Source organism: Mastomys coucha, unplaced genomic scaffold, assembly GCF_008632895.1.
Source record: "Mastomys coucha isolate ucsf_1 unplaced genomic scaffold, UCSF_Mcou_1 pScaffold3, whole genome shotgun sequence".
NCBI lineage: Eukaryota > Metazoa > Chordata > Mammalia > Rodentia > Muridae > Mastomys > Mastomys coucha.
In genome coordinates, this window is record NW_022196909.1 from 18146742 (window position 1) to 18161659 (window position 14918).

General features: G+C 45.0%; 1 long non-coding RNA gene across 1 annotated transcript; it reads right to left on the reverse strand.

Annotated features, from left to right (window-relative positions):
• Positions 1 to 1360: 1360 nt before the first annotated feature.
• LOC116074899 lies at positions 1361 to 4208 on the reverse strand. The gene is made up of 2 exons (XR_004112334.1): positions 4099 to 4208; positions 1361 to 2494 (listed from the first exon to the last, which is right to left on the reverse strand). It is a non-coding gene; the product is annotated as an uncharacterized LOC116074899 (long non-coding RNA).
• Positions 4209 to 14918: the final 10710 nt, after the last annotated feature.

Consider the following 14918-nt stretch of genomic DNA (forward strand, 5'->3'; position numbering starts at 1 on the left):
TAAATGGAAAACAGTGGTACAGAGGGAAAGTGAAGCGAGTACTCAGCTGTGGGGGCGGGGCGAGAGGTGGGGGTGGGGGCGGGGGTTGTTCTGTGGTGGTCTCAGTAGGTGAAAACTGAAGGGCTGGACTGCAGTCATTTGGCATGGGATTCAGAACAAGGCATCGGCCAGGGCTGCCAGACTCTGCCTCCGTAAACCTCTTCCTTCCTATATTTATATGAATCTATAACCAACCTTCTTTAGCCAATGAAGAGAACCTAGGATTCTCTGGGTCAGAGAAGAAACTGTTATTCATTCACTACAGAGGAATGAGGTTGTCTCCCACCAAGGCAGAAGGGACCCCAAGTATCAGATCCTCCGTGCCATTTTCAAACAAAGGAGTCAGATCTGAGAAATTTACTGAGCAGACGAACTGTGGGTTCGAGTTCCGCCCCATGCCAGGGCGCTGGGCTCAGCCTCTGGGGAGGTGAGTCACAGGCAGCTTGACTGTGCTTATCACACACCGTGGGATGCTAGGCGTTAGGGAAGCACTGAGCACCACCTACAGGGGTGGGGAAACGCAGTCTAAAATGTGGGAAGCCGAAGCTAGTATCCCCTGACTCTCAGGCATCTACTCACTGCTGGGAACTACAGAAATTGGGTAGCTCCTGCCCAGCAGTGTAACTCAGTGTCCATGGCAGTCGATTTGGTGGGTTAGCTAGGAGCCTGAGCTCCACCATAGCAGTTCTGCTTTAGACTTTCCCATCCCTTGGATAGAACTGTTGGCACAGGAAGCAAAATAAGTCAGTAATTTATAGTATGGTAGGCCATTTTTAAAATGCACTGGGTTCGTCAAGGTATATTTTACAATTTTCAATGGGTTAGTTGTAGGCTTCATTGGGGGATTTTTGTTTTTTATTTTATTTTATTTTTTGTGCTGCATGCATGTGTGTGTGTACAGAGTGAGTCTTGATGAATGATTCCTTGGTGATACAGGGAAAGGGCAGGGAGTGGGGACACATGGATAGAACCGCAAATAAAAGGCTCGGTGGCTGGACTAGATTCAGACACGAAGAGACCAGAAAGGAGATATGGTACTGTGATGGTTTGATATGCTCGGCCCAGGGAACGGCAAGGCCGGTATCGGGGGTTCCCAAAGTCCTGGATATCTAGGTGCTGTTGACTTGGTAGGAGCTGGAAACAGTGGGGTGGAGGGCATGGGCTGATGATGGTGACTAGCCCCAGTCCAGGGGAAATGGGAGCTCTTGGTGGTTGTCTGGTGCACAGAGAGGCCTTCTCTGTGGTAGATATAGGTTGTGACTCTGTAGGCGAAGGCCTTCTCCATGTTCCCCTGGGTGGTTCTCGATGAAAGACACAGGCCTTGGTTTCAGACTGTTTATTAGTTGTTTATTGTGGAAAATAGATGTGTACCAACTTCTCAGGGTGGGCCAGAGATTAAATACCTTTTGTAGGAAGGAATGTCTGGGGAGGGAAGGTTATTGGCCAAACCCTCAAGGCCTCTAGGTACCTCATTAGCATGGAGAACTCTGCTAATGACCAACCTGTGACCAACATGGGTAGTGTGGCACGTGTTCCAGGCCAGGAATCGGCAGGAGCAGGGAGGCACCTGCTGTTTTAAGTGGGTACCTGGGTACTGGGGTCTCAGAGCTGCTCTGCTTTACCAAGCCTTTTGGCATAGGTCCACGGTCTGACAGCTCCTTCTTTTCGTTTTATAAAGGAGAAGTGTCATTGGAGTGACTGTCTCTAATGTTGTTTGTAGTGAACTGGGTCTGTTTATTAGCCCCCCCTGTAAGGCAAGGGCAGTACATGAAATTGGGACTTGGAGGGTCTTATTTTGTGACATCTGTGGTGGTCGGGGGCTGTAGAGTGCAGAACTACTAGAATGAATAAGTATATATTTGAAGATTCTAATTAGCCAACTTTGAAATGGATCATAACAGCTGGATCCTACACGAGAGACTAAGAACGCAAGCAGCTGGAGTTCTCACTCATTGGAGTAATCCCACAGTGACGTAACACCAGAGAAGCTGAAAAAATCCAGTCCAGGCAGCTGGCTGCCTCAGCACTCCAAATCTGGTCCTGAAAACCTGGGGAGGGAAGGTTGTCCCTGGAGTGCTGCTGGTCCGTAGTCAATAATGGAAACCTGGAAACATGGTCATGAATCAGCTAAGGAATCAGCCGTAGTGAGAAGAATTAACTCAGTGGCAAGAGAGAAGACCAAGCATGAAAACGGTGAGATCTTCCTCTTGCGTCGCCTCCTTGTCTGGGCTGCCTCCAGAAGTGTCTGCTCATGAGCGGGGCAGGTTATCCCACGTCGACTAAGGCAGTTAAGATAATTCCTCAGTCTTTGCTACAACTGCTTCAAAAATGAAGAGCATGCTCAGCCTTTGGTCTATCACCCTTCCGGAAAACGTCAACATCACTCTTAAGGGGTGTGCGGGCATTGTGGACCCCAGAGGAAATCTGGAGGGACGTCAATGTAAAGCATAGTCTCCTTGGAAAGAAAAAGAGGAGGCTCTGGGTTAATAAAAGGTGAGGAACCAGGAACTGGCTGCTGTCTGAACTGTCTGTTCAGAGTGAGATCAAGGATGTTTGATCTGATACATGATAAGGTCTGTGTGTGCTCACATCATGTCTCCATTAAGGAGAGTGGGGCTGTGGTTGAAATCCAAAATGTCTTTGATCTACGGAGTTCAGGCAAAGATAGGTGCTGCCTGTTCCCTTTCTCACACCCAGGAGGATGAGTTAATCCTTGAAGGAAATGATCCGGAACTTGTTTCAGATTCAGTGGTTTTTGAGTCAGTAAGCCACAGCAGTTAAAAACAAGGATAGCAGAACGTTTCCAGATGTCATCTGTGTGTCTGAAAATGGAACAGGGGAGCTGGCTGATGAGCAAGACCCAAGTTACCTACTTCTGGAGATAAAATAGTAATAGTAGTAATAGTAATAATCCCTCAGTTGATGTTACCCTCTCAGGTGATTCTAAGTTGTAGCAAGTTGAGGTGGAAACCAAATATTACACCCGAGAATATTCATGCTCCATGCATGGACAGGTCTGAGGAGAATGTGGGATTGTGAAGATAGGGAGGATGAGGAAGAGACCACTATTGTGACTAGTACTATATTTGCCATCACCTCAGATATTATATGTACATATATGTACACACATTTAACATATATGTATATACATATATATATCCACACAAGTTGTACAGTATACAGACAATATATAGGTAGATACTTAGCTGACACAGAACTAAATTAGAAAAGCATTATGACCACAAAGCCCAAGAGGATGTTAATGTTTCAAGGTCATAGGCTAGCTAATGGATCGTGGTGGAGCTAGAACTGTGATTCCAAAGTCAAGGTCTTGATGTAAATGCAAACGACACTAATGCACCTTCCGAAGAAATAACTCTCAGAGCATAATAGAATGGCCAAAGCCATAGGATTATTAACTCCTCTCCCATTCAGTCACCATGCACTTTCAGAAAAAAGTATGGGGTAGCAGCCCCACCCCCACCCCCGGTCAGCAGGGTAAGGGTCAGGCTGGGGGGTTTCTTTTGTCCCTTGCATGCAGATCTTGACAGCTATCCACATAGTCCAAAGCAGAGAAGTCATTTTCTGCCTAGATTCAGGCTCCACATCTAAAAAACAGTGCAGCAAGACTGCAGAGCCACTGTGGCTGAAATGCCACGCAGCCTTGGGGCCTCGTTCATAAGAAGCCCCGGGATACCTGCCACACATGGAGAATAGTATCCTGGAAAATGACAAAGTACCTGCAAAAGACTTCGCTTCCTTTTCCTTCAAACACACCCTGAGTCTTTTCATAGGAAACTTTTACCTCGCTTTTCAGAGCTGTACCATGGGCCACTCACTGTCCTGAAGGGTGTCTTGTTGCCTGTCCTTGCCTGCTTTGAGCACCAATGGTTTCCAGTGGATGGAAAGGGCCAACTCAGAACCACTAAGTCGGCCCGTCCACCACTAGAGGGCACGCAGTCCCCAGCAGAGGAGCCTGGTCGGCCGCAAATGTGAAGGGGAAGATTCCTGGTGTTCAGCTCTCATCCTGAAACATATTTCTTCCAAAGTCAGCCTCACCTGGATGCCTGCAGGAGTGGTATGTCATTTATGTCATTAGAAAATTCTGGAAGTTTCGCTTCCTCTGAAGGTTTGGCGGTGGTGATGGTGGGGACAGCAGAGCTCTAAATTCGCTGAGCCTAGGCAACGTCAGACCGGTTCTATAGAACCAACGTTTAATAATGTGACTCTCTTCAAGAGGTTCTGGGCAGAGAGTCACACTCCACAGTCCCAAGTTTACCAGAGAAATTCTGTCCATCTGTAGTGAAAATAAAACAAAACAAAAACCAGAATTTCAATAGGCAATCTACACTCTAGTACCCAGACAGATCAGTGTGTGGGTGGAAGTGGCCAGCAGTGGGGCCTAGGCAGTGGGGCCTAGGCAGTGGGGAAAGAATGTGTCTTTGACTGCTGAGCACCACATTTTAGTGAAGACTCTATACACTTCCTGAGCAGTATATGACATCACAGCTCATATTCTTTTTCAACTATATTTTCCACTGTAAAACTGAAGCATTCAAGAGCCAGGTGAACACTGCCCTTTGGAAAGTTGGTTTCTGGAAGCACAGGGGAGATCCATATTTTATTCTTCATTATTCGAGGTTTTCCTATTGTTTTGCAGTTTTGAGGTTTGAACGTAGGGCCTTGTGCATACTAGACAAGTGTTCCACAACGGAGCAACATGCTCACTCTTTTTTTTTTTTCAAGACAGGGTTTCTCTGTGTAGCCTTTGCTGTCCTGGAACTCACTCTGTAGACCAGGCTGGCCTCGAACTCAGAAATCCACCTGCCTCTGCCTCCCAAGTGCTGGGATTAAAGGCGTGCACCACCACCGCCCGGCCACTCTTTAGTTTTTAACCTGGCTTCTATGCTATTGAGTCCGGTAGGCTCAAGAGAACTACAGTGACCTTTCTAAGTGCCATGATCTCAGCTAGGGCCATTGTTTGAAGAATTTGCTCAGTCTCCCTGACCAGGTTGCAAAGATCATCTCCTCACTAACTGAAGAGCCACATGAACTCACCTTGGCTCTTCAAGGCTTAACCAGTCAGACGAATACACCGTTGTCTGACTCATCCACAGAGGATGGGCAATCTACCCAGTGGGAACATTATGAAAGAAACAGTGCCTGTGGGACCAACAGTGACCTATGTACTGCATTTGATATCCCTCTGTCATACTTTCTGATCATCCCACTGATTCAGTGAGCTAGCCTATTACTTTCAGCAAGATTATTGTGTATTTAAATCCACAAAGATGAGTTTTGTTCCTTGTAGCTATAAAACTCTGATATATACAGGATGGAAAATGATTAAGGTATTGACGTCACCCAGCACCTAAATGGAAGAAAAAAAAGGGGGATATTCTCAGGACATCCAGTGTGTCAGCATCTACTGTACTGGACAGATTCATCAGTTAACAAACAATGTGACTGGCTATAAGAAACTTGCTATTCTGGAGAGATGAATACCTCAATAAATAATGACTTGTTTTGATAAAATAACATTAGATTTTTTTTTTTGATGGCTAGCTTTATGTCAACTTGATACAAGCTAGCATCATCAGAGAGGAGAGAACCTCAGTTGATAAAATGCCTCTAGAAGTCTGGGCTCTAGCCAAGCCTGTAGAATATTTTCTTAACTTGTGATTAATGCGGATGGCCCACCTCATTGTGGGTGGCAGCACCCAGGTCTGGTAGTCCTAGACTCTATAAGAAAACAGGTTAAGCAGGCTGTGAGGACCAAGTCAGTAAACTGCACTCCCTAGTAGGCTTAGATTTTTTTTAACCTACTTTTAATGAGGATTCACAAATGCTTCAATCCCTGCTTCTAGCCCACCATCCAAGGATAAGGGAGAAAAGATGGTGTAAATAGGACGAAGGGTTGTGGACCTGTTTAGAAGTAGTTCCTTGAGGCATTTCCAGTCTCCATTTGTCAGGATACCAGCAGTTCAGTTCAGTAGTGTCAGGATAGTGAGGAACCCTTAGGGGTTTTCCAGTCCCACACCCTCCTTACAGCTTCCCCATCCTGCCTGGGGTCAGGGCTAGGCTAAGTTCCATTTGTGGGGAGCCGCAGCTGCCACCCTATATACATATATATTGAACACCTGGTCTCCGGCCAGAGCAGAGAGCATTGAGATAAACAAGCCTTAGTTGGAAAAGCTGTGTGCCTCCAGTTTGTGATACAAGCTGGCATGATTTCTCGTAGCATATTATGCTTTGCCACGTAGCCAATGCTGATTGGGACCAGGGAAAGTATTTAACCCACAAGGGCTGGGGGCTGAAGAGAGAATAGAATTAAGGGTAAGTATGTAGGGAGAATAAGTAGTAGTGAGTAAGTATGTAGGTAGTAGTAAGTATGGAGAGAGTAAGTAAGTGTGTGGAGATAGGAGTAAGTATGTAGAATTAGGGCTGGTGATGGGTTAGAGGTAAGATATAGATTTAGAAGAGTAAGTATGTAGAGATAGTAAGTAATTATGTAGAATTAGGACTGGTGATGGGATAGAAGAGTAAGTATGGGATAAAGAAGAGTAAGTATGATAGATAGGAGTAAGTATGTAAGGATAGAAGTAAGATGTAGGAATAGAACTAAGAATAGGAATAGGAGTAAGTAGAAATAGTAATAAGTAAGATGTAAGAAGCAAGATGTAACTAATAAAATGTAAGTAGAAATAAGTAAGATGTAACAAGCAAGATTACAAGGATCCTAATTAAACTGCATGGGGAAGAGCTGAGTGTTTGCCTCCTTACTTCCACTGGGCGGGTAAGGTGGCTTACACCATTCTCCACCCACAGGAACATTCTAGAGTGAAAAAAAAAAAAAAGAATCTCAGAACATACTAACAGTCACCTGACCCTCTGGAAAGTCCTAGAATTCTAATGTCTGTCATGCTTGCTCGCCAATAGATTTAAAGGTCAATATGCTTAGCCAATAAGTTTGAACTGTAACCTTGCTGATGTAACCTATGTCCCTAAAAAGTATAAAAACTGCTTGTAATAGCCATTTGGGGGTTGCCTTCTTGTCACTCACCTCAAGGGACTGATGGAGGATTGATCCCGACTCGGAAAATAAACCTCTTGCTTTTGCATTGATCTGGATCTTGGTGTCTCACTCTGGGGCATCTTGAAGTAAGTACCACTGACCGAGGGTCATGGTTGGGGATGGGGGTGTCTTCCATTTGGGGGCTCATCCGGGATTTAAGGAGACCCCTCGAGTGACCACCAACTAGACTGATCTGAGGGGAAAAGGCTGAGCTCAGCAACAGGTGCCTACTTGTGTTTGTGTTTGTCTGTCTTTTGCCTTCACTTTTAGCTCTTCAGCACAGGGGTTGGCTGGAAACCCTCTGGTCTGGTGAGGTCAATTGCGGGCTGTGACCATGGAAGTCTGGAGGATGCTTTAGGGCCCCCTGGAGGGAGTCGGGAGGGCTCTACTCTTTTTAGAAATGGCAAGACCCAGTATTAAGTCTTGCTATAACCTGGTTTCTGTGCCCGTGGCAGGAGCGAACCGTGTGTTGATTGTCTTTCTCTGTGTTTGTTGGTGTTGGTTATCTCCTGTGGACTTGGACTGACAGCATTTTTGGACATGGGGCAGACTGGACCTACTCCATTAAACATCCTAGTTAACCACTGGAGGGAAGTTAGGAAAAGAGAAGAAAACTTGTCAGGAAAAGAGAAGAAAACTTGTAACTAGTAGTAAAGAAAGGCAAGTTAGGTACTCTCTGCTTCACCAAATGGCCCAACTTCAGAGTAGAGTGGCCACTCATAGGGACCTTTGACTTGCAGGTGATCCAAGTAGTAGAGGAAAGAGTCTTTTGGCCAGGATCCCTCAGGCACTCAGACTAAGTGCCCTATATAGTTATCTGGAAGAATCTAGTGGAGGACCCCCACGCCCCATGGATAAAAGCCTTTCTTTCCCCAAGATCCACCTCACAGGTTCTGGCTGTCCGGACCTGAGAAAAAGTCGATCCTCTAAGACTCTTCAACAGTGGACCTGCTGCTCCAAGACCCTCCATATCCATATCTTTGCCCCCATGGCCCCTCCAGTGCCAGCACCAGCTCTGGGATCCTCAGCCCATATGGGATGATGGCCATTGTACCCCCCTTTACCGGAGGGAGGAGGTCCCACCATGGGGTCCCAAAGTCTGAGAACAGCCTCCCCTGATACCATGGTGGCTCTCCCGCTGAGGGCATTTGGGCCTCTAGATGATAAGGGAATCAGGCTATGCAATATTGGCCTTTCTTTTCCGCCAACTTGTACAACTGGAAGGCCAACACACCCCATTTTCAGATAACCCCAAGGGGCTGATTGATCTCTTTGAAACTGTTTTATTTACTCATCAGTCCACCTGGGATGATATCCAACAACTCGTGACAGTGCTCTTCAGGACTGAAGAATGAGAGATGATAATGCAGGAAGCCAGAAAGAATGGCCCCTCAGACATGGGGACACCATCGATTGACCAGGCTGTTGTCAACAGTGGGTTTCTCCTGACTAGACCTGACCAGGTCTTTAATACAGCAGAAGGTAAGGGGCGTCTGAAGGTCTATCACTAGTCTCTGCTAGTAGGTCTCAAGGGGGCTGCACAACAACCCGCCAAGTACATGAGGTTACATGAGGTTAAGTAGGGACCAGATGAGTCACCCAAGACTTTCTAGAGCAGCTCATGGAGGCACCAATATACACTCTATGACTCCAGCAGCGAGGAGCACAAAGCTACTGTGACTACGGCTTTTATAGACCAGGCTAGTAGAGATACCAGGAAAAAGCTGCAGAGACTAGAGAGACTACAGGATAAGCCATTGAGGGATTTAATGGGAGCTGGGGGTGGGAAATCCCAGGCCTTGGGAAAAGCACCTCCAAAAGGCATCTCCTAACTCAGATGTGATCCAGATTGGTCTCTGCAAAAATCTGTAGAGAATTTTGCGTGTTTTCTTTGTTCAGGCATATAGGTGCCCTGAGAAATGATTCGTAAATAGCTAAAACTGAGATTGAACATTGTTTCCTGGCCTCCACAGTGTTTCAATGATCCTAGTTGACTTACTAGCTGTTATTAGCTAGGAAATTTTTACAATGAAGCTGCCTTATCAGACAGGGTGTCCCCAGAGTCAGCAATAGAGGTCAGGCATTATTGCCTACTGATTCTCACAAGGAAGCTACCTTATCAGACAAGATGTCTCCAGAGTTAGAGATAGAAGTCAGGCACTATTGCTATCCATAAACAAAGTTAGAACTCTAAGAGCAGTGCCACACAAGGCAGAATTGCTTTCCAAACTAGAGAGGAGTTGAAAAGTTTCCTGAACTAATGTTTGCATTGCAAGCCAAACCATTCCCAGGAGCTGCTAGAATGGGACCTCCTGGTGCTTACCTGCTTCAGACCACTGAGAGTTTGCTTAGGGCTGCCAAGATAGCCCAGCGGGGAAGAGCACTATTGCTCTTCCTAAGGAACCATTTACACCTGGCTGTTTGTTCTTACTGACTTTGATGTGACCACTACCTGCCTACGTGATCCCTGACATTCACCCTGTTTCTGTGTACTATATAAGCCTGATTTTTACACTCAGATTCAGTACTTCTCTGTATTGTCTGTTTGTCACTTGCCGAATTCTTTGCCCACCAGGCCAGAAGTCTAATCACCCCGCGGAACAAGAGGTCCTGGCAGCAACGCAGTCTGTGGCATAGGACCACCGTATACAGACTGAGGAAGGGGCAGGAAGAGGAGCCCAGCCCAACCTGGGTGTGGTGGGAGCGCTGTATAGTCTGTTCCTGCTGCTATCATAAAATATTTCAGAGCATATAAGTTATTCTTCACAGTTCTGCTGCTAGAACAACCAAGGATCAAGGCATTAGCAAATTTGTCTTGTGGTAGAAGCTATTTCTAAGGTTATATCATTTTATAATGACCCCACACAGCAGAGGAGCAGCTGAGACTGGACCGGAAGCATTCTGAGAACTCTCTCATACATCCATTAATCCCACTCAGATGATCAGAGCCCTCAAGTGTAATCACTTCTCCTAAAGCCCAAATTTTTTGATACCGACACATATGAACTTTAAGAGTAAGCTTCTATATGAATTTTGGAAGGATGTGTTTTGCAAATTTTATAGGTGTTTTGAAGAGGAGGTCCATGATATTTTAACCAAACCTTAAATGTAAACTAAATCAATGGCTGAGACACTGAGGAAAGAGAAAGTATTTCCTATGTCAAAGGTCACAAGATCGATTCACTATGGTATATAATTAAGCAGCTTGCTGTTGCTAGAACCTCTGTGATACCAGTGAAGAATAATGACGTTGACAGGGGGGACATAAAATGAAGGGGATGCAGTCAGGGAAAGAATAGGCTTAAAACTTTATACAACCTATGTGAAAAGGTAGGAGCTGGAAAACCTGCTGAAGAGAGTGGGGAGTGATATGGACCAGGGATAAGGAGAAAGATTCAGTAGAATAGGTGGCCCAGGAGAACCTGGTATATTATATTTTTTGTTGTTGTTGTTGCTATGATAGAAAATCCAAGAGGAACAATTTAATGGGTAGAAAATTTATTTTGATTTATAGTTTAAGGGCATACAATCTATTATGGCAGGGAAGGTATAGTGGCTCGGACTGTCTTGGTCAATGGCACTGGAAACTTATAGCATGGCTTCTTCATTCCTCTTCAGACAAGAAACCAGAGGGCTTGGCCTGGAACTATAGAACTGGGCTATAAATACTCAATGCTGACTACCCCAGTAGCCTACTCCTGGAAGGTTTCACAATGTCCCAAACACTACCACAAGATGGGAACTATTTGGCACATGAGCCTGTGGAGGACACTGAGTATTCTATGACATCCAAAGACTAGGACTGTCTAGTGGAAGTACTCACATGACTAGCACATTTTCGCTAGAAGGCATATGAACTAGTGTGTAGTAAAGAAGGACATTGGCCTAGAGTGAAGGTTTTCTTGTATGTATGATGTCAGACACCTGCATTTGGAAGTGTGTGTCTTCAGTTTGTTCAGAAAGAATTAGACACACAGTCGAAAGCTGTCTTTGGTTTAGATGGGAGAGAAAACATTAGGATGGGATATAATGTGGCAAGATACAGGCTGGACTAGAATCTGCCACATGTGGATCACAAGCCACTCTATGACCCAAAGCTAAAGTCCTTTTAATCTCTGAGTATAAAAGAAACGTGTGAATAACAGAAAATTCAAAAATACTTACTTCAGCTTACCTCACTGTGAGTTCCAAAATGTTTCCCTGTTTTTGTAATGTATTGTTATACCTTCTTCCATGAGGAAAATTTGTATTTATTCATTTTAAAAGGAAAGCATAACGTCACAGAAAACACGGAGAGTTTTCTGTGTGAGAAGGATGTCATACATTCCCCTGTGCCAGGAGTCATTACAAACCACTTACATATAGGAGAACTCAAAAGCAGAGAACTTAAAAAAGATAGTTGCTTGAGGTCACTATGGACAGTCAGTGGTAAAGGTGAGGTCCAAATCCATTGGGTCTTCAGATGTGATGTCCTGACTACAAATTTTCCTGGCTCGTAGGAAACCACCATTGCTTGCTGTTGCTAAGACCCGATGCCTGTCTCCTTAATTCATGTGTTGCAGTCACGATCCTCCACACTTTCAAAGCTGACTACCTTGGGAGGGATGGCATTTGAATAATTAACTATGCTAAAATGAGGCCATTGTGGTAGGGCATGATCTAGTAAGACTGGTGTCCACTCACAAAGAGATTTGGATGCTGGTGTGTCTGTCTAACAGGAAGACCACATGAAGACACAGCAAAACAACAGTCATTTGTGGGTCAAGTAAATGTGCTTAGAACTCCTTCACTCAGGGAATCAACCCTAGTGACACATTGCCTTGCTGACATTAAATTTCTAGCCCAGCCCTGTGAGAAAAAGAACTTCTGATCTCTACACTTCCATCTCCATCAAATACTTTGTCCCAACAGTCCTGGAAAACTAATATGGGCTTTCATATCATTTGACAAGGAGCAGGGGAAGAGGGAGATTGCAGTGGGTGAGGGACACCACTACTGTTTGTGAAGTCGGTTCATATTAAAATGAACCTGTATGTAGAACTGTTCCCTAGGAAAGGGCAGCTTAATTAAAACCACAGTGTGCTTGCTAATAGCTTCCTCCTGTCTGCTGAGCCCAGCAAAAGTGGCCATAAGCAGTAGGAGACATGGATGTATTGATGGGCAGATGAAGTAGCTAAGAACTAAGGTCACTAGGTTTCCTTGTACTGCAGCAGCGCAGTTAATAATGAATCCTGTCTTTCCCCATGCCTTCTGAGTTTCCCAATAATACAATTATTGGTTTAATACTACAGTTATTGGTTTGAAACAGGAGACTTCCAGTAACCGCAGGCAATTGAGATGTTCTTAGAAAGTGTGATACTGTATTCTAGGGGAAAACAATTTCCGGCATATATTTACTAAGAAAATTCATATTTAGTATTGACATGCAGGTGGCCCAGTGTTGGCATGGAAGGTTTCTTTAAGCTTAGGATTCTAGAAGTGATTGGAGCCTAAGGTCCTAGGAGGCCAATATTCTGACTTATTGAAGACAAGAAATAAGCTCAGAATAACCCAGCCATGGGTCTGAATCAGGTCTGAAACAGGATTTGAAGGCTTTGTAGATTTGAGGGAAGTTCATAGCCTTGACCAACTAACTAGTCTTGTTTTCAGCTCTATGCTATGCTTTAAGTGTGTGGTGGAGCAAAGATCTCAGTTGGCACAGTGCTTACATTGCAAACACAATCCCCAAGAACAACATTAAAGAAAACAAAGGGTGAGCCAAGTGTGGTGGGGCTCTGCGTGCCTGTATTCTATGTGGAACTGAGACCGTGTAGACAGGTGGATTCCTGGTGCTTACTGCCAAGAAGCCCAGCATATTTGGCAAGTTCCCAGGCTAGTGTATGCCCACACACATATAAACTCTCTCTCTCTCTCTCTCTCTCTCTCTTTCTCTCTCTCTCTCTCTCTCTCTCTCTCTTTCTCTCTCTCTCTTTCTCTCTCTCTCTCTCTCACACACACACATACACACACATACATACATGGGGGTGGGGAGAAAGAGAGAGATGTTTCCCATTTGAACAAATGCAAAACCAGGAAACTTAGTTAAGTGTTTCATTTTGACTGAAGTTGCTGTCTCATTTCTCTTTAGGCCAGGGAGCAGCTATTCTGCAGGGTGCTTTTTCCCATATCAGAAGGGGGTGGACTTAGCTGATATGACGCAGGCATGATAGATAGATGTCCTTAGAAAAACCCATCTCATCTCAGTCTGGGTTGGGGCTACCCATATGAAAAGGCTACTTCATTCAGATTTGGGGTAGACAGCGAAGTTCATAACTTTTAGAGACAATATACAGTGGTTGGCATTCAATCCAACTTTGAATCAATGAATAGCAAAGTTGGGGGCTGGGTGGGAAAAAGAGCCAATACCTAGGGAAGGAAATGAAAAGAGAGAAACAGTTCTTGTTTTTGTTTTCTTATTCTTTTGTCTGTGTGTCACTTGTGTGCCTGATGTCTAAGGATTCCAGAAGAAAGTGTCAGGTCCCCTGAAACTTAAGTTACAGACAGTTGTGAGTCACCCTGTGAGTGCTGAGAATGGAATCCGTGTCCTCTGGGAGAGCAGCCAGAGCTCTTAACTGATGAGCTATCTTTAAAATAAATGCACAGGGAAAGCAGACGAAAGATATGCTCAGCTGCAGAGGCAGATGGGCAGAGACAACCTACATTAGAAAGAAATGCCCAGAGACAGAGGGCGTCACACCCTCAATTCATGAGATCTTGTACTTCGTTGTTAGGTGTTTAGGATACCGCAGCCTTGTTCGTCAAAAGCAAAACAAAAAGCAAAGCACTACAATCACATCAGCTGGCAAAGGAATCTTATCTACAAACCACCGAGGCACGTGAACCTTGCGTTTTTGGATAGGAAGGGAATCTACTGCCCAGTCAACAACGCCACACTGCATCCTGTGATAGACAGGCAGTGGGGAGACTCTCCAAGATGGCGGACCACAGCAATCACAGTGTGGCAGGGATGCAAGCAGTGGCTGGATCCAACTCTAATTCGTGTCCCTGATTTCTTCTTGGGAACTTCCTTGTGTGTGCTCTTCAGGCAAGACCACCATTTTTCTATAGTCGTTGCAACTCTTTAGGGCACTCCTGGGCTGTGGGGCCATGACATACACAGAAAGGGTCAGTTGAAGAAGAACAAATAGACAGTTAAGGAAGGATTTCAAATCTCCTGCCACTCACCGACTTTTCTCTGTTAGCAACAGGGACTTGGATCAACGTTGTAGTATCTACTCCTTTGGGACCATGGTCTGCTTTTCTCGTGTTCGCTGCTTTTTGCGTCTCAGGCCATTGCAGCTGCCTCCCTAACAATGTAATTAAAGTAGCTCAATTCTAATGATAGTTTAAATGAACACTAAGTGTTTGAACTCTGGTGTGCTTTGCAGTATGTTTGCTCTTGGCATTATCCTAAAGGCAGCAAGCAATGAACTAAAAGTTGGTTTGGAAAATAACAATTTTTTTTTCATCTCTGCTGGGGAAAATCCAGAATTATTTCATGTGACTATGAAGGCAAATTGGTAAACACAGTCCTGTTCTTCAAACCTTCCATGACCCTAGGAGTTCCCAGCTGAGGAGCCTAGTGATCCCCGGTGCCAGGGAGGAGCTCAGAAATGTATAAGTCAGTCGCTCACTTAAAGGGAGTTCTGCTTCCCCGCTCCCTAGGCCAGAGAACTTCACAGCCTGGGTGGCAGAGATCTCTCCACAACTGAAATGAAAGGAGTTCGGATTTTCAGTTTTCATTTGACTCTTCTTCAAAGCCCCC